Genomic DNA, 21242 nt, shown 5'->3' on the forward strand with positions numbered 1-21242 from the left:
GCTTTGGGAGAGCCACATTGTCTCCAAAGCCTCCAGGAAAGAACGCTTCCTTGCCACCTCTTGCTTCTGCTGGCTGGAGGCTTTCCTTGACTTGGGGCAGTATAACACCAATTTCTCTCATTGTCTGACATTGCCCTTTTCCCTGCCTCTCTGTATCTCTCACATCTTCTCTGTCTTTCTCTTATAAGGACATCAGTCACTGGATTTAGGCTGGACCCTAAATCCAGGATCGTCTCACCTGGAAATCCTTAACTATATCTGCAAAGACCCCATTTCCAGATAAGTTCACATTTACAGGTCAGTTCCTGGTGGAAGCATCTTTTAAGGGGCCACTATTCAATGTACGTTTGATTCTCATGCAGAAGTGATTTTGCCTTCTAGAGTTTATCCAGCTTGGAAACATTTTTGATTGTCACTATTTGGGTGGATGGTGGTAATGACATGTAGGGGACCAAGGTAGGGCTACTGCTCAGCATCCTACAATGCCACAGGACAGTCCCTCACGACAAAGGATTATCTGATTCATGATGTCACTGGTGGTTGAGAAACTCTGCTTTAGACATATGACTATTGTAATATACAATCTGGCTAATGCACTGTTCACAGCTAATACAAATGCAAACTAAATACTAAGACTGATCTTATAGAATTGACTATCACTTAGGGGAGTCATTATGACATAATTTAATAAATAACCCATTGAAATTAATAGAAGTGTCATGAAGCAGAATAATTACCTAATTATTTCACACTTGTAAAGTCTTATAGTCCCCCAAAAGCTTACACTGTTATTTCTGTAAGCTTAAAAGTCATATTTTTCACATTTTAATCTTTCTGAAATTTGAAATGAATATAACATATAAATTTACTATGTACATTTGATGTGGCATTGATTCTTACTTTGCTTTAAAAAGTGGCCCAGGCACGGTGACTCATGCCTGTAATTCCAACATTAACTTTTCTTTGTTTCTTGACCTTGAAATTCTTGAAGATTGTGTGCCAGTTACTTTTTAGGGTTCCCTTCAGCTGGGGTTTGTCTGATGTCTCCTCATATTTAGTATAGGTTATGCATTTTGGCAGGAATGTCACTAAGTGGCATTGTGTTCTTGTTGCATCACCTCAAGAGGCATATGATGTCACTTTGTCCTTATGTTGGTGATATTAGCTTTGGTCAGTTACAGTGCTGTCTGCCAGGTTTATCTACTGAAGAGTTACTATATTTTACTTTGTAATCAATAATTAATTTGCAAGGAGATATTTTGAAACTATGTAAATATCCTGTTCCTCATTAAAATTTTACCACTAGTTTTAGCATCCATTGATGATTTTCTAACTTTGTGGCCCCTTCTTTATATAGTAGTTGACACTGTACTGTCAGGAAGAGCTGTCCTTTCTCCCTCATTTACTTACTCAACCCTTTGTTCATGGTATTATACAGTGGTGGATTCTCTGAATGTTTGCATTGGTCAAGATGATCCTAATGGACACTAAAGTTTGGAACCACCATTTGAATGAAGAAAGTGATGTCCAAAGAGGTCAATTAACTTATTCAAGGTCATCTAATTAGTGGAGGACTAAACCCCTCTCTCCAAAATTCATGTCTGTATGTTCTTCATGCAGTAATCCCCAGATCTGAAGAGTGGGCACCTATTGATTATCTAAATGTGAATCACCTGAGAAACTTGTTAAAATGCAGCTTCCAGGTCTCATCTCCAGAGATTCTGATTCAATGCCTCCGGTATAAGGCCTTGAAATTTGTACAGAGAAGGGAAACAACTCATAAAGCACTTTTTATCTACTTACCTCAGTACTTTTTAGAAGGTAAATATAAATTGTGATATCTTTGTTTTTAAGATAGCATGTATAATAAGAAGCACTATTAATTTAATAAGTTATTTTTATATTTATTTATTTGTTTGTTTATTTATTTATTTTGAGACATTGTCCCACTTTTTCACCCAGGCTAGAATGCAGTGGCACAATCATGGCTCACTGTAGCCTTAACCTCCAGGCTCAAGCAATCCTCCTGCCTCAGCCTCCAGAGTAGCTGCAACTACAGGCACCCTCCACCACACCTGGCTAATTTCTGTATTTTTTGTAGAGATGGGGTTTTGCCATGTTTTCTAGGCAGGTCTTCAACCCTGAGATCAAGCACTCCCAAAATGCTGGGATTTTTATAGGCATGAGCCACCACACCCAGCTTTATTTACTTTTTAACTTTTGTGGAAGGCAATCAACACAGTTACTGTCAGAAGATGAGTTCATGCACCTAAAAGGAGGGACAGCAAAGGCATTAAATGCAGCTTTCAGGGAAGTCCTTTGTAAATGCCCTGGAGTAGAAGTCGCATACTTTAATGTGCATAAAAATTACATTGAGACCTTGTTAAATGCAGATTCTGATTCAGCAAGTCTGGAATGAGTAAGAGTCTGCATTTCTAACAAGTTCCTAGGAGCCTACTGTTCTGAGCATGACACTTTGAAAAGCAATGCTTAGGCGGGGCGTGGTGGCTCACGCCTGTAATCCTAGCACTCTGGGAGACAGAGGCAGGCAGATCACGAGGTCAGGAGATGGAGACCATCCTGGCTAACATGGCGAAACCCCGTCTCTACTAAAAATACAAAAAAATAGCCGGGCGTGGTGGCGGGCGCCTGTAGTCCCAGCTACTCGGAAGGCTGAGACAGGAGAATGGGGTGAACCCGGGAGGCGGAGCTTGCAGTGAGCCGAGACCGTGCCACTGCACTCCAGCCTCGGCGACAGAGCAAGACTCCGTCTCAAAAAAAAAAAAAAAAAAAAAAAAAAAAAAAAAAAAAAAAAAAAAAAAAAAGCAATGCTTAGTCAACAGCAGGCATCTTCAGACCTGCTGCCCATTTTTGTAAAGTTTTATTGGAACACCTAGTCGTGTCCGTTTGTTTACATGTTCTCTGTGGCAAAGTTGAGTAGTTGCAACAAAGGCTATTTAGTCCACACATCTTAAATGTTTATTAACTGACCCTTTTGTAGAAAAAGTCTGAAGACCTCTGGTCTAGAGTGATTACTATCACAGAAATCTGCAATCAGAATGTCTTAAGTTTGCGTTTGGACTTTGCCACATTTGTCTTTGTGCCTTGTCAGTCAGCTTCTCTGAATCACAGTTTCCTGTCTGTGGGGAGAGGATAAGAATAGCACATGCTTTATAGAGCTGTTGAAGGATTAAGCAAAACAATACCAGTAAGGAGCTTAGCACACAAATATAAGTGTGCTTCAGATACTTGGGGACCATGTATAAAGTTTATATCCCAGCCGGGTGCAGTGGTTTATGCCCATAATCTCAGCACTTTGGGAGGTTGAGGTGGGAGGATTACTTGAGCCCAGGAGTTTGAGGTCAGCCTGGGCAACAAGGCAAGATTCTGTCTCTACAAAATATAAAAATTTAACTGGGTGTCGTTGTGTGCACCTGTAGTCCCAGCTACTCGAGAGGCTGAGGTTGGGGGATCGCTTGTGCCTGGGAGTTTAAGGGTGCAGTGGGCCATGATCGCACCACTCACTACGGCATGGGCATGGGTGACAGCAAGACACTGTCTCAATAAATAAGTAAATAATACAAAATGCAATAAAAGCTGCCTAGAATGCATTTTTTTTTTAAGTCTGCATTCCTAGGCTTCACTTGTGAAGATTCAATTCAGGAGGTCTGGGGTGGGGCCTGAGAATCTGTTTTTGAAACATGTTTTCCAGAAGTTTTTTTTGTTTTGTTTTTTTGAGACAGGGTCTCACTGTGTCACCCAGGCTCAAGTGCAGTGAAGTGATCTTGGCTCACTGCAACCTCTGCCTCCTGGGCTCAAGCGATCCTCCCACCTCAGCCTCCTGAGTAGCGGGGTCTACAGGTAGGAGCCACCACGCCTGGCTAATTTTTGTACTTTTTGTAGAGATGGGATTTTGCCATGTTAGCCAGGCTAGTCTTGAACTCCTGGCCTCAAGTGATCCACCCACCTTGGCCTCCCAAAGTGCTGGGATTACAGGTGTGAGCCACTGCACCCGGCCAGAAACATGCTTCCCAGAGGATTCAGATGCAAGTGATCCACAGGGCCACATATTGAGGGAAATGTTTAGCAACTTCTCTTGTTCACTTCATGTTCACGCCCCCATCCCATTCTGCTTCCTTCCTTCCACCCTCTCTTCACTATCTGTATCATCCTCAGGAAGGGCTGCTTGGCCTTGCTGCTCTGCATTTCTCTGGCTCCAGGTGCTCCACTCAACCAGCCCTATGCCTAAATTTGTTTTCCAGCTTGTCCGCAGGACTCCAGTTTTAGACTTTGATCCTAAATTAACAATACCTCTGAGTGGACATATTACTTACTTCATGCTCAGAACTGCTTTTGAATGATTAGGTTTTCTCTCCTTTGCAGATCTGTTATTGCCCTCCCTTGATCCCATTTTAAAACAGTGTTCTGCAAGTCAACCTGGCTATGGCCTAAACTCATATTTCGGATGGAGTCCGACCATCATTTAGATGGTAGAAACTAGAATAGACCACTGAGTGTGGGTAAATGGTTTTTACTGCTATTGTCAGAGGATAGTTGATGGAGCAACTGATATCTGGTGCACAGGTGCTCTGAGAAGGTTATTATGGTTTCTGAACATGCGGCTCTTTCCTTTGAAAGTACTGTGCCCTGGAAATAGTAAGTTCAAAGTTTTTTGAAAACCAGTGTGATTCATATCCCGCCTCACAATATATAGTCACTAATATAACAGACGACTTTGCAAAAGATTTCTCAACTGCCTACTTACTCCCCCATGTGCCTACACACACATATACAACAACAACAAACCCTTACTAATTTGAGTGAATTTTATTTCTGAAGAAAGAAAGCTATAAATGAGCCTGGGCAACATAGCAAGACTCCATCTCTGCAAACAATACAAAAATGAGCTCTCTGTAGTGGTGTGCACCTATAGTCCCAGCTACTCAGAAGGCTGAGGCAGGGGGATCACTTGAGCCCAGGAGTTCATGGGTGCAGGGTGCAGTGAGCTATGATTGTATCACTGTACTCTAGCCTAGGTGACAAAGCAAGATCCTGCCTCAAAGAAATAAAAAAAATAAAGCTACAAAATAAATATTGAAAGCCTGAATATCACCAGTTTAAACCCCAGGATTTCTTAAGAATATTTTTTTGACCTGTCAAGAATTCAGTGGTGTCTAGTAATTTTTATTTTGTACCAGTAATTAGCTTAGTAGTTAACAAAACCAGACTCTGAATCTTTTCGAGTAGCCTCAAATTGCCCTTTGACACCTCAATTACTGGAGGAATAAAAGGTGTCATTTCTGAAGACGTGAAGAGTATTAGAGTTCATTTCTGATCTAATTAAAAGTCACATTTTAATATCTTTTTTACAGTTCAAAATTTCTAGTCTAGCGCTACCTACGACCCTTGATTAACACTATTCTCAGAGTGTGATTTTTTCCTCAATATAAGCAAGAAATATCTAGCTTGATGAGAGTCTAAGATATTTTGCAAATGCTTTTAGTTTTTTTTCTATGTAAGGTAAAGGAAAAAGAAGAGTCATATTTATCTAATTTTCTTTCTTTTTTGGTAGAGACAGGGTCTTGCCATGTTGCCCAGGCTGGTCTGGAACTCCTGAACCCAAGTGATCTGCTTGCCTCAGCCTCCCAAAGTGCTGGGAGTACAGGCGTGAGCCACTGCATCTGGTCCAATATTTGGCTTATTTTATATCTAGTCCTACATACTGACATTTCTTTAGTTTAAGAAATTGAAGCCCTGACTATACATACAAACTATTTTGATTGAAATTCACTTAAGCCAAAATAGTTGCATTTGGTTGATTTTTATATTTTATTATTCCTTTTTGGCACAAAATGTAGTTGTTCAACTTTTTTATTTTTTTCACTTCTTAGCAGCATGTTGAATTTTAAGTTACTCTCTTCCTTCGTTGCCTGTTTGTGCCCACTCTCTCACCTCATTCTATAGTTAGGGCATATTAATATATAGAAGCAGAGTTGTAACCATGAAAAGCTGAACGAATGGAGTTATGTCAAGCATGATAAGAACATGAGGAAGAAACTAGTCTTGTGCTATGGTTTTGATATTTGTCCTCTCTAAACCTCATGTTGAAATTTGATCACCAATGTTGGAGGTGGGGCCTAATGGAAGGTGTTTCGGTCATGCAGGTGGGTGCCCCACAAACAGATTAATGCTCTCCTTCAGGAATGAGTGAGTTCTCACTCGATCAGTTTTCAAGAGAGCCAGATGTCTCAAAAGAGCCTGGGACCTTCCCCTGCTCTCCCTTACTTCCATTCTTACCATATGATCTCTGCACACACCAGCTCCCCTTCACTTCCCACCATGAGTGGAAGCAGCCTGAGGTCTTTACCAGATGCAGATGTTGGCACCATGCTTCTTGTATGGTCTGCAGGACCATGAGCCAGTAAACCTCTTTTACTTATAAATTTCCCTGCGTCAGGTATTCTTTTATAGCAACACAAAACAAAGACATTTGTATTTGTGCATCATTTTTGGGAAGAATCATGAAAACCCAAACATGAATAAAATAGAAAAAAAATCAACATTCTTTCTAATCTAAGAGAAAAACTCGGTATCATAGCAATGATGCCATTTATTGATTACTTTTTGCCAGGCTATGTGCCAAACGATTCATTCATTTTTTTTATTCATTAAAAAAAAATTCATTGGCCAGGCACAATGGCTCACGCCTGTATCCCAGCACTTTGGGAGGCTGAGGCGGGAGGATCACTTGAGGCCAGAAGTTCAAGACCAGCCTGGGTGAAATTGCAAGATCCTCATCGCTACAACAACAACAAAAAAATTAAATTAGCTGGGTGTGGTGGCATGTGCTTGTAGTCCTAGCTACTTGGGAGGCTGAGGTGGGATGATCACTTGAGCCTAGGGGTTTCAGGTTACAATGAGCTATGATCACATCACTGCATTCAACATGGGTAACAGAGTGAAAGCCTGTCACTAAAAATAATTATTGAGCTCCTACTTCTTGCACTGTTTTTAGTCCCACACAGCTGAGGATAAAACATTTTTTATTCTTTTTTTAATTCATTTTTTATTTTTTATTCTCAGATGGTGTCTCACTCTTGTTGCTCAGGCTGGAGTGCAGTGGCACGGTCTCAGCTCACTGCAACCTCCGCCTCTGGGTTCCAGTGATTCTCGTGCCTTAGCCTCCCAAGTAGCTGGGATTACAGGCACCTGCCACCACTCTCAGCTAATTTTTATATCTTTTAGTAGGGACTGGGTTTTACCATGTTGACCAGGCTGGTCTCCAACTCCTGACCTCAGGTGATCTACCCACCTCAGCTTCCTAAAGTGCTGGGATTACAGGCGTGGGCCACTGCACCGGGCCACAGTATTTTTTCTGCCATGAGAGAAGGCATTCTAATCTTGGAAGAGAGACACTAAACAAAGAAACAAATATATACATTAAGCGTAATAATAAAAAGAATGGAGAGACAGGTGATTGAGGGTACCATTTTATATAGGCTATTCAAGGAAGACTTTAATAAGCTGGAGTTTGAACATAGACCTGAAGGAGGTAAAAGAGTGAGCTCTGAGACTATCTAGGGGACAGAATGTTTCAGGCAAAAGGAAGAGTAAATGCAAAAGCTGTGTGGCAAAATGTGATCAGCAGTTTTGAGGGACAGTGTGGCAATCAGTGTGACTGCAGTGGAGGGAGCAAGGGGGAAAATGCTAGGAAACAAACCAAGGAAGTGAGTGGGAGGTAGATCATATAAGGCTTCGAGATCATCATCAGAACTTTGGAATAAACAAGGGAGATGGAAAGCTACTGGCAGGCTTTGAGCAAAGGAGGAAGATAATCTGAATTAAGTTTTAAGTTTCATCACGTTGATAGGTTGAACTGTAGGAGCCCACAGGTGAAAGCAAGAAAACCAGTTAGAAATGCTTGTAACTTATGTCTAGGTTGAGAGTGACAGAGATTGGCTGGTTGTTTATCAAACCCATTTTCTCTTTCTCCTAGACACAGCTGGATTATTTCTCAGATGTCTTTATAGTCAGATATGACTATCTGACTGAGCACTGGCTGATATTATACAAGTAGAAGTAATGTATGCCACTTCTAGGCCTGGTCCACAAAACTTCTGATGTGCAACCCACCGTGCTGTTTTCTTTCTGCAGCTTTAGATGCTAACATTGAAGATGCACAACCATGAAGATGTAGGAGACTGGATCCCTGAATCACTGCTTGGATGATAGCAGCAAGCTTCTTTGGTGTTAAACAACTTAGATATTCTGATAAAGCGTCTACTGTTGCCTTAATTAAGGAGAGATGGATAATATTTTCTTGGATGAAAGTGATAGAGGTGAGGATGAAGAGAAGTGGTCAGATTCTACATACAATTATCAGAGAAACAGGAGTTCCTGAGAATGTGGATATGATGAGAAGGTAAGAGAAGAGCACCAGATGATCTGAACGCTTTCGCCTTGCACATTTGGAGGAAGGAGCTGCCATTTATTGTGCTGGAAAGATTGGAGGAGGAATAGTTCCACAAGCAGAAAACACATAGTATAATTTTGGATATGCTACTATTAAGATGCCTGGTGTTATGTTATCTTCATAATTTTATATAAATATTATTACCTTAATTTTTAAGCTGAGGAAATAGAGTCCTGGCAAAATGATTTGCTCAAGGGAGTAAGTTTTAGGACAGGAATTGTTTTGTTTTGTTTTGTTGAGACAGGGTCTCACTGTCACCCAGGCTAGTGTGCAGTAGCATCATCGTGGCTCACTGCAGCCTCGACTCCTGGTTCAAGCAATCTTCCTGCCTCAGCCTCCCAAGTAGTTTGGACTACAGGAACACACCACTATGCCTGGCTAATTTTTATTATTATTTTTTTTTTTGTAGAGACTAGGTCTTGCTTTGTTGCCCAGTGTGGTCTCAAACTCTTGGGCTCAAGCCATCCTCCCACCTTGGCCTCCCAAAATGCTTGGATTACAGGTGTGAGTCACCATGGCTGGCAACATTTTATTTATTTTCCAAATTTTTTTAATGTTTAAAATTGACACATAATAATTGTACATGTTTATGAGTACATAGTGATGTAGTACATGTAATGTATAGCAATCAGAGTAATTAGCATATCCATCCTTTCAAATATTTTATCACTTACCATGTTAGGAAGATTCAGTATCCTCCTAGCTATTTGAAACTGTATATTACTGTTAACTATAGTCATCCTACAGTGCTATAGAACACTATAACTTATTCTTCCTATCTAGCTATAATTTTGTATCCTTTAACAAATCTCTCCCTATCTGTCCCTTCCCCCTACCCTCCTCAGCCTCTTCTACTTTTTACTTCTATGAAATCAACTTGTTTTAGCTTCCACATATAAGCAAGCACATGTGGTGATTAACTTTCTGTTTACTTCACATAATGTCCCCCAGGTCCATTCGTGTTACCATGAAAGGAGTCCATTCTTTTTTATGGCTGATTAGTATTCCATTGTGTATACATACCATGTTTTCTTTATCCATTCATCTGTTGTAGGATATGTAGGTTGATTCCATGTCTTGGTTATTATAAAGAGTGCTACAATAAACATAGGGGTGCAGAAGTTTCTTCAATATACTGATTTCCTTTCCTTTACATAAATGCTCAGTACTGGGATTGCTGGATCACATAGTTAGTTCTATTTGTAGTTTTTTTGAGGAATCTTCATACTTCTTTTCCATAGTGGGTATACTAGTTTATATTCCCAAAAAGAGTGTAGAAGAGTAGTTCTCTTTTGGCACATCCTCACTGGCACTTGACTTTTTTTTTAGTTGTTGGTTTTGGTTTTGGGGTTTTTTTTGGCCTGTTTTTGTCTATTTGATTAATAACCAACCTAACTGGGGTGAGATGATACCTCATTGTGGTTTTGATTTGCATTTGTTTTGGTGATTAGTGATGGTGAGTTTTAAAATATATATTTGTTGGCTATTTGTATGTCTTTTTTTTTCCTTTTTTCTTTTTCTTTTCTTTTTTTTTTTTGACGGAGTTTTACTCTGTTGCCCAGGCTGTAGTGCAATGGCATGATCTCGGCTCACCGCAACCTCCACCTCCCAGGTTCAAGTGAGTCTCCTGCCTAAGCCTCCTGAGTAGCTGGGATTACAGGTGTGCACCATTGGCTAATTTTTGTATTTTTAGTAGAAACAGGGTTTCACCATGTTGGTCAAGCTGGTCTCGAACTCCTGACCTTGTGATCCACCCACCTCAGCCTCCCAAAGTGATGGGATTACAGGTGTGAGCCACCACACCCAGCTTGTATGTTTTCTTTTGAGAAATGTTTGCTCAGATCATTTGCCTGTTTTTTAACGGGATTTACTTTTTTTTTCTTTTTTTTTTTTTTTTTGCTTTCGCTGTTGAGATATTTGAGTTTCTTGTATATTCTGGATATAAAGCCCCTGTTGAATGAGTACTTTGCAAATATTTTCTCCCATTCTCTAGGTTGTCTCTTCACTCTGGACTGTTTCTTTTGCTTTGCAGAAGCTTTTTAGTTCTATGTCATCCCATTTATTTATTTTTTGTTTTTCTTGGCTGTGCTTCTGACATGTTCATAAATTGTTTTTGCAGACCAACATCCTGAAGATTTCCCCTATATATTTTTTTCTAGTAGCTTTTATTGTTTTAGGTCTTATGTTTATGTCTGTGATCCATTTTGAGTTGATTTTTGCACAGCATGAGAAGTGGGGGTCTAGTTTCATTCTTCTGCATATGGATATCCAGTTTTCTCAGTATCATTTATTCAAGAGACGAGACAGTTATTTCCCCAATGAGTGTTTTTGGCATCTTTGTCAGAAATCAGTTGGCTGTAAATAAGTGGATTAATTTCTGGGCCCCCTATTCTGTTCCATTTGTCTATGTGTCTGTTTTTATGCCCCAGTACCACCTTGTTTTGGCTACTATAGCTTTGTAGTGTATTTTTAAGTCTGGTAGTGTAATGCCTCCAGCTTTGTTCTTTTTGCTCAGGATTTCTTTGGCTATTTGAAATCTCTTGTAGTTCACTATAAATTTTAGGATTCTTTTTTTACTTTCTGTGAAGAATGTCTTTAATATTTCGATAGGGACTTGAGTTCTTAGCCACTCCAGCATACTGTCCTTTCCCAGAATGTATTAGGAGAGCAAATGTACCCAAATATATTAAATATATGTAGGAAATTAAAAACTTCAAAATTTAGATGGTACTCTCTGACTTAGTTAATTTAAAGAAGAGAAGGGGTGGACAGAGGAAAAAAGAGAGAAGAAGGAGAGTAAAATGCTATAAAATGATTTTATTTTAGGAGAAGGAGAGTAAAATGCTATAAAGATGATTTTATTTTAGGAAAAGCAGAATTGAAGTGCATTTTTCATTTGCATTATGTAACATGAAACCTTCCTTCTTATTCTGAAATGGGCATCCTTTTGCTCTGGGGAAGATTAGAACCATTTCAGCAGGAATACTAAGAGGAAGTTGGAATAAATATTGTCTCTAAGATTTAGAGTAGGGTATTTTAGATTCCTCAGCAAGGCAGAAGTTTTGAAAGCAGGACTTTGCAATGAGCAAAGAACTTACTTCTAAACTCTCTTAGTGACCCTTAATATTAAAAAGCAGGCCTAGACTCCCAGATTGTGGAGTTTCTTCTAGAGCATAGTGAGGATGACTGAGCTGTGAGGTTTAGTGCCCTTAGGAAAAAGAACATCATGCCTTAGAGAAAGCCCATCCCAGAGATTTGAATAAGGGGAAAGCCTGCTCTTCCAAAGCTAGTAACATATAAAAGAAAAATGAAAATTGTTCAGGCACGATGGCTCATGCCTGCAGTCCCAGCACTTTGGGAGGCTGAGGCGGGTGGACTGCTTGAGCTCAGGAGTTCAAGACCAGCCTGGGCAACATGGTGAAACCCCATCTCTACAAAAAATACAAAAATTAGCCAGGCAAGGTGGTACACGCTTGTGGTCCCAGCTACTTGGGAGGCTGAGGTGGGAGGATTGCTTAAGCCCAGGAGGTAAAGGCTGCAGTGAGCTGAGATTGCACCACTGCACTCCAGCCTGGGCAACAGAGCAAGTTCCTGTCTCAAAAACAAAACAAAACCAAAAAAAAAAAAAAAAAGAAAGAAAATGAAAATAGAGAGACAGTAAAGGATTCTCTATCTAAATCTACATTCTGGCATCAATTTCTTCCTCTTAGGCTAAAATTTTGACTAGGGGAGAACATGATAAATTCATTTTGATGTGTAAGGTCTTTCTTAAGGCAGCTGTATTGGTGGACTACTTTCCCAGGCCAACCCAAGAGAGTGCTATAGACTGGATGTTAGCGCTTCCTCCCAACAAATTAATATGTTGAAACCTAGTCCCCATTGTAATGGTACTTGGAGGCAGGGCCTTTGGAAAGTAATTAGGTCATGAGAGCAGAGCCTTCATAATTGGATTAATGCCCTTGGGAAAGAGTCCCAAGAGAGCTACCTTGTCCCTCTCACCAAGTGAGAACACAGTGGAGAAGGTGCCATCTATGTACCAGGAAATAGACCCTCACCAGATACCTAATCTGTGGGTATCTTGACCTTGGACTTGCCAGTCTCTAGAGCTGGGAGAAATAAATTTTTGTTGCTTACGAGCTACCAAGTCTATGGTATTCTGTTATAGCAGCTCCAGCAGACTAACACAGGGAGGTTGCAGGTTTTTAGATAGAGCCCAGCTTGTGGCATGGGGCTGCCTGTGTCCAGTATGGTATAGAACAATAGTGCTATATTGATAAAGGGAGGCAACTCAATACATAAGCTTGAAAAAGTTTTTCTTCTTCCTGGTGGCTTAAGTAGTTGTTCACAGACTTTACATATTCCCATGTGACCTGACGAAGCAATATAGGAAGTGCTGAGAGCATGGTAGATTAGCTAAGTCCTGAGGTTGGAACAATGAAGCTGTACAATGCAGCGAGTTTGCTTCTTGATGTTGCAAATCCAATATTTGAATACAAGTTCTGGTAAGTTACAGGCCAGAAAAAACCAGCCATATCTCAGGTGATTATAATCTAGAAACAAGAACAGATGAGCAACTTCATGGCAGAAACCAGTGAAGACCTTCTGATAGTCTGCAGATCAGAGGTCCCTCACAAAGTTACTACCAAATTGTGAGCTGTCACTCTCTCATACAAAGATGGCATCTTGAGGATGAGCAAGGAGAAGGAAAGCAAAACCTAGAAAGCTGAGCAATTATCTGAAATATTGTGAGTCATTCAAAAGAGATTATTCAAATGGAAACATTGAGACACCATTATTTGGTAAATTTAAAATCTGTCACCTCATCTCTCACTGGAGTTAGGGTTCATGATGGAGATATGAAATCTGATCACAGCTATAGAAAAGCAAAAAGTTTCTCTTTCTTTTTCTTTGTCCAATTCACTCTGTATGTATGGTGAATGGATGACCCATTCCACCTGTGAGGGTTTTATTTATTTATTTATTTATTTATTTATTTATTTATTTATTTTGACAGGGTCTCACTTGGTCCCCCAGGATAGAGTGCAGTGGGGTCATCTTGGCTCACTGCAGCCTCAACCTCCTGGGCTCAAGTGATAGATATGCCCACCTTAGCCTTCCCAGTAGCTGTGACCACAGGCATGTACCACCACACCCAGCTAATTTTTTTGTATTTTTCTGTAGAGACAGGGTTTCACCGTGTTGCCCACGCTGGCCTTGAACTCCTGGGCTCAAACGATCTGCCCACCTCAGTCTCTCAAAGTATTGGGATTACATATGTGAGCCACTGTGCCTGGCCCCACCACTGTTTTTATTCAAATGTTACCCTTTCTCTCTCTCTCTTTCTGTCTCTCTCTCTCTCTTTTTAAAGAGTTGGGGCATGCACCACCATGCCTGGCTAAGTCTTTACTTATTATTATTTGAGACAGGGGTCTTGCTATGCTGCTCAGGCTGGTCTCAAACTCCTGGTCTCAAATGATCCTGCCACCTCAGCCTCCCAAAATGTTGAGATTACAGGTGCTGGCTCCTATGCTGTTTTATAGGTCAGGTTGTCCCAGCTCCAGTTTTGTAAAAATGCTTTTTGTATTTTGGCCTTGATGGTAGAAATATAGACTAATTCACGAAATAGTTTTTGAGTGACTACTCAGTGCTGAGTAGTCTTTCACTGGGGAGACAAAGGATGAATAAGCACAGCCTTTTACTCACATTTATAAGAGACAAGTTGGGGAGCAGGACAAATTAATAATTAAAGCAGAGTGCAAAAACTGCTGTAATAGCCAGGCGCGGTGGCTCACGCCTGTAATCCCAGCATTTTGGGAGGCCGAGACGGGTGGATCACGACGTCAGGAGATTGAGACCATCCTGGCTAACATGGTGAAACCCCGTCTCTACTAAAAATACAAAAAATTAGCCGGGCGTGGTGGCGGGCACCTGTAGTCCCAGCTACTCGGGAGGCTGAGGCAGGAGGATGGCATGAACCCGGGAGGCAGAGCTTGCAGTGAGCCGAGATTGTGCCACTGCACTCCAGCCTGGGTGACAGAGCAAGGCTCCGTCAAAAAAAAAAAAAGCTGTAATAGAGGTATGTATGAAGCTGTAAGGCATTAGCAGGTGGGATACAATGGTCCCAGCACTTTGGAATCCTATCTCTACAGAAAGTTAAAAATAAATCATTAGGGTAGGTAGTACTAAGTAGAGAGGAAAGGGAAGAACGTGATCTACTCAAGAATTGAGGAATCAAGAAAGGATTGTTGAGAGAGAAGGCAGAGGCTGTTATTTAATGGGAGAATAGTTGAATACAGATCAGAAGGAGGTAGGTGATGATAGGTGTATCATCAGTGGGAGGGATGGTCCAGGACCATCATGAGAAGACGTGGAAACCAAAGGACCGTGTGCTCAGGGAATCAAAATTGTTTGTTTGGGCTGGGACATTGTATTCAAAGTGAGGGGTGGTAGAAAAGGAAACTGGGAAGGTAAAGAGAGGTCAGCATGTTCTTAGGAAGGGTGGCGAGTAGCATTCTGATGGGTATGTGCTCTATGCTGTTGATCCTAATAAAGGATTTTAATGGAGTCAGTGCCATGATCTTTGATTTTAATAGCCCTAGGAGCAGTATCAACAGGGATTGTTGAATGGAGAGAGAACAGTTATGCCAGACGCTAAGTCTAGGCTTGACATAATTTTCAGCATTTTCAGTGCTAAAGATCACCTTTCATTTCAGTCCTGACAGCCTGAGGAATGCCATAAATCAGACTCATCTACTCAGGTCCTAAAATGTCACACACTTCTTTATTTTTTTATTTTTTGTGGAAAGGAGGTCTTGCCATGTTGTCCAGATTGGTCTCAAACTCCTGGGCTCAAGCGATCAGCCACCTCGGCCTCCCAAAGTATTGGGATTACAGGCATGAGCCACTGCCCCCAGCCAGGTTTTTGGTATGTATTAACTAAAAATACAGATTTCATTAGACATAAGAAAAGAGAATTGGGTAAATTATTTTATAAGAAAAGTTGAAATAAAAGAATAAAACATGCATGAAGAGCTTTTTGCCAAGCTATACCTTATTGCTAGTAACTCCATGAAGACAGTGTCTCAGGCTATCAGCAATTATAATTTTAGTTTTATAGTACATCGAAATCATATAACAGCCTCAGAATGTGGATTAATACATGGCTCAACATTAAATCCTGTCTTCAATGATGACACTTACATGCCATCAGATGATATTAAACTATAAACTTTGAGAACTCCTTTTTCATTTTTCTCTAAAGTTATTTATCTAGCTAAAGGGAACCACTATTTCCATTGTTAAAGAAAGAAAATAAATGAGATTTCCTCTAATAAAAAAGTCCATTCTTATTCTAAATCCTAGCCAAGGAGCCCCACGAATAATGCCAAGAGACAGCTTGCCATTTCATCTTTCACCTGCATGCTAAGTTTTCATAGATTTAACTGTAACCATTAACTGTTTCCTATCACCAGCTTTTTATCAGAAAAATCCATACTTAGAAACATTGGAAAATCATTTCAAGGAGTGGTTCTATGGGCAAGCAAGAAGTAAGTTTTTCTATTTTGAAATAGCTAAAATGTCTTTGTAGAAAATTACACAGAAATAATCATATATCATACAGCACACTAAGAGATGTAGTTATGCGCCAAGACGTGGAATTATGAAATCAGAGCTTGAAGAGAATAAAAACGGCCAAGACAACTGCGGTAAACAGCAACAGTGCATTTTACTTTTATATTTCCCACAATGCCTCCATAATGGAGTTTCCTGACAATAGAGCAAGGTTACCCTACAGGGACAAAGTAAGAAAGAAAGAATTCCCAAGGAACAATTAGAAGGCCAGAGTATGCCATGGGCAGGTCTCCTTGAACAAGGGATTAAACAGAATGGAAGTGCAAATACATATTCAAATCCAACACGACAGATGGTGAAACATTTGTGGGCAACATACAATGTGCACCCCTCTTCTAGAGATGCTGCCCAAGGTTGAATGAGAAGTTTTCTGGAGGCTGGTTAGCAAAGGATTTAGATTTAGATTCAAATTATACTAATGCACAAATCTGCTTGTTATTTCTTGTGAGACTTGAGAAAATGTGACCTGCACATTCATTCAATTGTCAAATCTTTTTTGGGCACCCCTTCTGTGCCAGGCTTTGGACTAAGTGCTTGAAATTTAGTGATAAACAAAGGAACAGGTCCCTGATCTCAGGAAATTCACAGTAGAGATATTAATTATTATTAATTAATTATTCTGGTAAGTGATAAAGGAAAGATTCATGTGCTATGAGAATTTGTAAAAGGGGACATCCACTAGCCTGGGGTACAGCACAGCTCTGTCCCTCAATTCCTTTATTGAAAATATGGAAAACAGAACAGGCAGGGTGGCTCATGCCTGTAATCCCAGCACTTTGGGAGGCTGAGGCGAGCAGATTGCTTGAGTCCAGGAGTTTGAGACCAGCCTGGCCAACATGGTGAAAACTCATCTCGACAAAAATACAACAACAACAAAAAATTAGCTGGGCATGGTGGCATATGCCTGTAGTACCAGCTACTTGGGGGGCTGAACTGGGAGGATCACTTTAGCCTGGGAGGCGGAGGTTGCAGTGAGCCAAGATCACACCATTGCACTCCAGCCTGGACAACAGAGCAAGACCCTGTCTCAAACAAAACAAAACAAAACAAACAAAACAGAGGAAGTGATATTTCTTGTTTCACATCATTGTTATAGGGATAAAATTAGTGAATATATGAGAATATGTTATATAAAAGTTAAAAACGACATATGTTTTAAAATGTTGTCACGATGATTTCTAGGATATGCTAATATCCCTGATAATTTGCTATAAATCAGTCTTTACTGCATACACCAGTAATCTGTACAGACTTCAGTTACTTAGTTATGTTCTAGATACTAAATCCTCAGTAGGTGGCTGGTAATGGCTGACAGGCTTTCCAGCCAGATGGGAGACCCTACATAGAAATGAGTTGGGATAAAAAAGCAAAAATAACATTTTCCTCACCATACCTGTAGTCATGATGCCTAAAAAAAACCCCAACCTGCATTTTATAAGCTTCAGTATTTTCATATCATCTCACTATATTTCATGTCATCCAATAGCATGCTTATATCGTCCAACAATATTTTTAGCTTTTTAACAAGATAGTTTTGCTATCTGATTTGACCTTTTTATTTGACGTATATATATTTTTAAGAAACAACTGTCAGGTGAAATATTTTGATTATACATTTTGAATCCATGATTTAAGTATGTCTGACAGTCATAAATGTCCCAGAAGGCAATGAGATTCATGTCCCAAATTTTATAGCTTTATGTTTAAATTCTGCAGCCAAACTAAGTATTTCTTTTTTTCCTGAAGATAATTAAATATTATTATAGTGGCTGTTTCTGCCTGAAACAATTTCTTTGACTTGACATTTATTACTATGTTTTCAGCCAGGGAAACACAGCGTTCAACTTTCCAAAGTCCAGATTTCCACACATGTACTATATTCTTTTCATCTCAAAATATAGAAACTACTTGTACCTTTAAAAAGAAGAGGCTCAGTCAGGCACAGTGGCTCATGTCTGTAATCCCAGCACTTTGAGAGGCCAAGGCAGGAGGATTGCTTAAGCCCAGAAGTTTGAGATCAGCCTCGGCAACAAAGCAAGACCCTATCTCTACAAATAATAAAAATAAAAAATTAGTTGGGCACAGTGGCACAAACCTATGATCCTAGCTACTTGAGAGGCCGAGGTGGGAGGATCATTTAAACCCAGGGGGTTGAGACTGTAAGGAGCCATGGTTGTGCCACTGTACTCCCGCCTGTGTGACAGGGCGAGACCCTGTCTCAAAAGAAAAATAAAGCAGAGGCTCAGCTTTTCAAATTGTAGGATCCTTTTTTTTTTCCCACTACCATAAGGCGTTCTGATTAAATCTACCTTAGTTACAGGGTCTGGTTTATGGATGGAGACAATAGGTAGCATAGTAGCTGAAAAAGAGAGAGAGAGAGACAAAGTTTATATTAACATTTAGTGGTTTTATTGCAACAATCTTCCACTGAGTTTATAAAACAAAACTCTTTGCCTAAGCTCTTTTACTTAACTATCTATAGTTATAGTTTTATCAAAGACTTCTTTCTTGGGTTTGTATTGGGGTTTTTTGTTTATTTTGTTTGCCTGTTTATATATATATATATATATATATATTTAATTATACTTTAAGTTCTAGGGTACGTGTGCACAACGTGCAGGTTTGTTACATATGTATACATGTGCCATGGTGGTGTGCTGCACCCATTAACTCGTCATTTACATTAGGTATATCTCCTAATTGCCTGTTGTTTTTAATGCATATACCTAATCCCACATTTCTGGATGTCATTTTGCAAAGGAAAAGTTTGAATTTTCTGAGATTTTCTTTTTGAGAGAACACAGTAGCAACATTTAATCTCATCTTTGGATCCCAATCCAGCCACTGGTATGCTTTGATACCAAGTAGGAAAAGGAAGTGCTTAAAAATGTAAAAGGCTCTCCCTCCCTTGGTTTATTTACTCCTTTTCTCTATTTTTATTCTGGCATGCTCTGTCTCAGTGACTCAGGGGAAGGATGATGTCAAGCTGTTGTCAAGCCAATTGCATGGAAAGAGAAGAATTAACGTGATCTCCCTTCAAAATGATGGATTCCCTGGCTCCACATTCATCATCTGGCTCACCATTACCAACTCTTTGCAGTCCATTGCAGGGTGACCTTGTTAGCACTGTCTGTGCACTTTCTGTGATAGCGGGCTGCCTGGGGGCCCTGCATGTGTGGTGTGGGTTAATGAGGGTCTGAGTCATCAAGTTAGAAACTCACCTTTCCAGCCATCAGATCCAGAAATGCTAGAAAAAGGCACAGGGCTCATAATCAGACATGCCATGTTGACCAAAGAGTAATGTCTCATCCTGGTGAGATCGTCCACAGGACCTGTGCTGAATAATTGTCAGGCAGCCATGAGACCATGGTAAGCTCCCATACTATCTAGAGGTCAATTTATCATCCAAGATGGCCTGCTTTGCAGATTGCAGCATGCATACCCTCTGCAGCACCAGGTAGCAGGCAGCAGGAGAGGTAGCCCCACAATAACACAGCATGTGTCCCTAGAGCATCTTCTTATTGAAATGGGAGATTTAAAACCTTTTAAAGAAAACTAATGGTCCTGTTTGTTGTCTAAGGATAAAGACGAGTACATTTTAATGGTGAAATAAAGAAACTTCAAATAAATTTTGCACTTGAAGCTGGCCTTCTGAGTCCCTCTCTCAAACCTGCCCCCATCTCATAGTTTCCCACTCCCCTGCTGCTCAGGATACTTCAGTGGGAAAGTTTAAACAAAACACACTAAGACAGTGTTTTCCAAACAGTGGGTCATGACCCATTAGTGGACTGTGAAAATAAATTTAGTGGATACAACCAACATTAAAAAATAAAAAAAAGAAATAGGAGCTGGGTGCAGTGGTGTGTGCCTGTAGTCTCAGGTACTTGGGAGGCTGAGTGGGGAGGATTGCTTGAGTCTAGAAGTTCGAGGCTGCAATGATCTATGATGGTGCTTGTGAATAGCCACTGAGTCTAGCCTGGGCAACATAGCAAGACCCTGTATCTAAAAAAAAATAAAAATAAGAAAAGAAATAAAATAGAACATCTGGATTGCAATGAAATGCATTCTTTATTGGATATAGTGATAAAAACTCTTTCAAAGCTGTTGCCCTAAGTGATAAATTTTGGTAACTTCTTCCTATATAAAATAATTATTTAAAAAATCCTGAAAATGAATAAAACAAATGTTTTATGATGATTGATACTGGCCATATCTGGTGATTAACAGGAGTAATAAGGAATAACATGCTCACTCCAACACTCATAAGCCTTATCACCTCGATATTTTTTCTTGAAGCAATCTCCACATTCTCCATAGTGGAGACTATAACTGATTCAGGGTATGGTGGAGCATGTGTGTGTGTGTGTGTGTGTGTGTGTGTGTGTGTGTGTGTATGTTTGCATGTGAGTATGTAATCTGGCTCCTGTGGAAAGAAAACACATTGCTGGAAAATGAAATCACTGGACATAGTTCTTTATTTCAAGCCTTTTCAGTTACACAGCTTCTTTTAAAAGTTTGACATGCAAAATTGTTAAATATCAAAATGCAAATCATGTAATTTCTCTTCCAGATGTCCTGCTTAGCTGCATATTTTTTCAGCCTGTGTATGTAACCCCAATGCTCAGTAACATTGCTTTCTGTTCAAATCATCTGTTTCTATGACCTTTGCCTTTATTGATTCGTTTTCTTTTTTCCTATTTTTAATGTTGCCTTTGAGATTAAAGTCATTTTTCTTCTGCAATAGTAAGTGAACAGTGACTTTGCTACTAGGAAATAAAATTTTTGATAAGGAAAAAAAACGATTGGTAGCTCCATAAAGTGTTTTATTGTCGTTGTTTTTGCTGTTGTTAATAAACCTACTCAGAGAGCAATGAGATGTAAACACTGTCTCCCTCTCGCATAAAAACAAAGGTTATATAGATAGAACCCAAAATGATCTAAAGAATAGCTAAAATGTATTGAGCACTTATTATGTACCTAGAAATTTGCTCAGCTCTTTAGAGGTTTAGAGCGGTTTGGATGTCCTGCTCAAATCTCATGTTGAAATGTAATTCCCAGTGTTGGAGGTAGGGTCTGGTGGGAGGTGATAGGATCATGGGGGTGGATTTCTTATGAATGGTTTAGCACCATCCCCCTG

General features: G+C 40.0%; 1 long non-coding RNA gene across 1 annotated transcript; it reads left to right on the forward strand.

Annotated features, from left to right (window-relative positions):
* The first annotated feature begins 1438 nt into the window (after positions 1 to 1438).
* Positions 1439 to 19747, forward strand: LOC104001640 (uncharacterized). Its single transcript, XR_008538545.2, has 3 exons — positions 1439 to 1821; positions 8155 to 8422; positions 19066 to 19747. It is a non-coding gene; the product is annotated as an uncharacterized LOC104001640 (long non-coding RNA).
* Positions 19748 to 21242: the final 1495 nt, after the last annotated feature.

The sequence above is a fragment of the Pan troglodytes genome, chromosome 10 (assembly GCF_028858775.2).
Source record: "Pan troglodytes isolate AG18354 chromosome 10, NHGRI_mPanTro3-v2.0_pri, whole genome shotgun sequence".
Lineage (NCBI taxonomy): Eukaryota > Metazoa > Chordata > Mammalia > Primates > Hominidae > Pan > Pan troglodytes.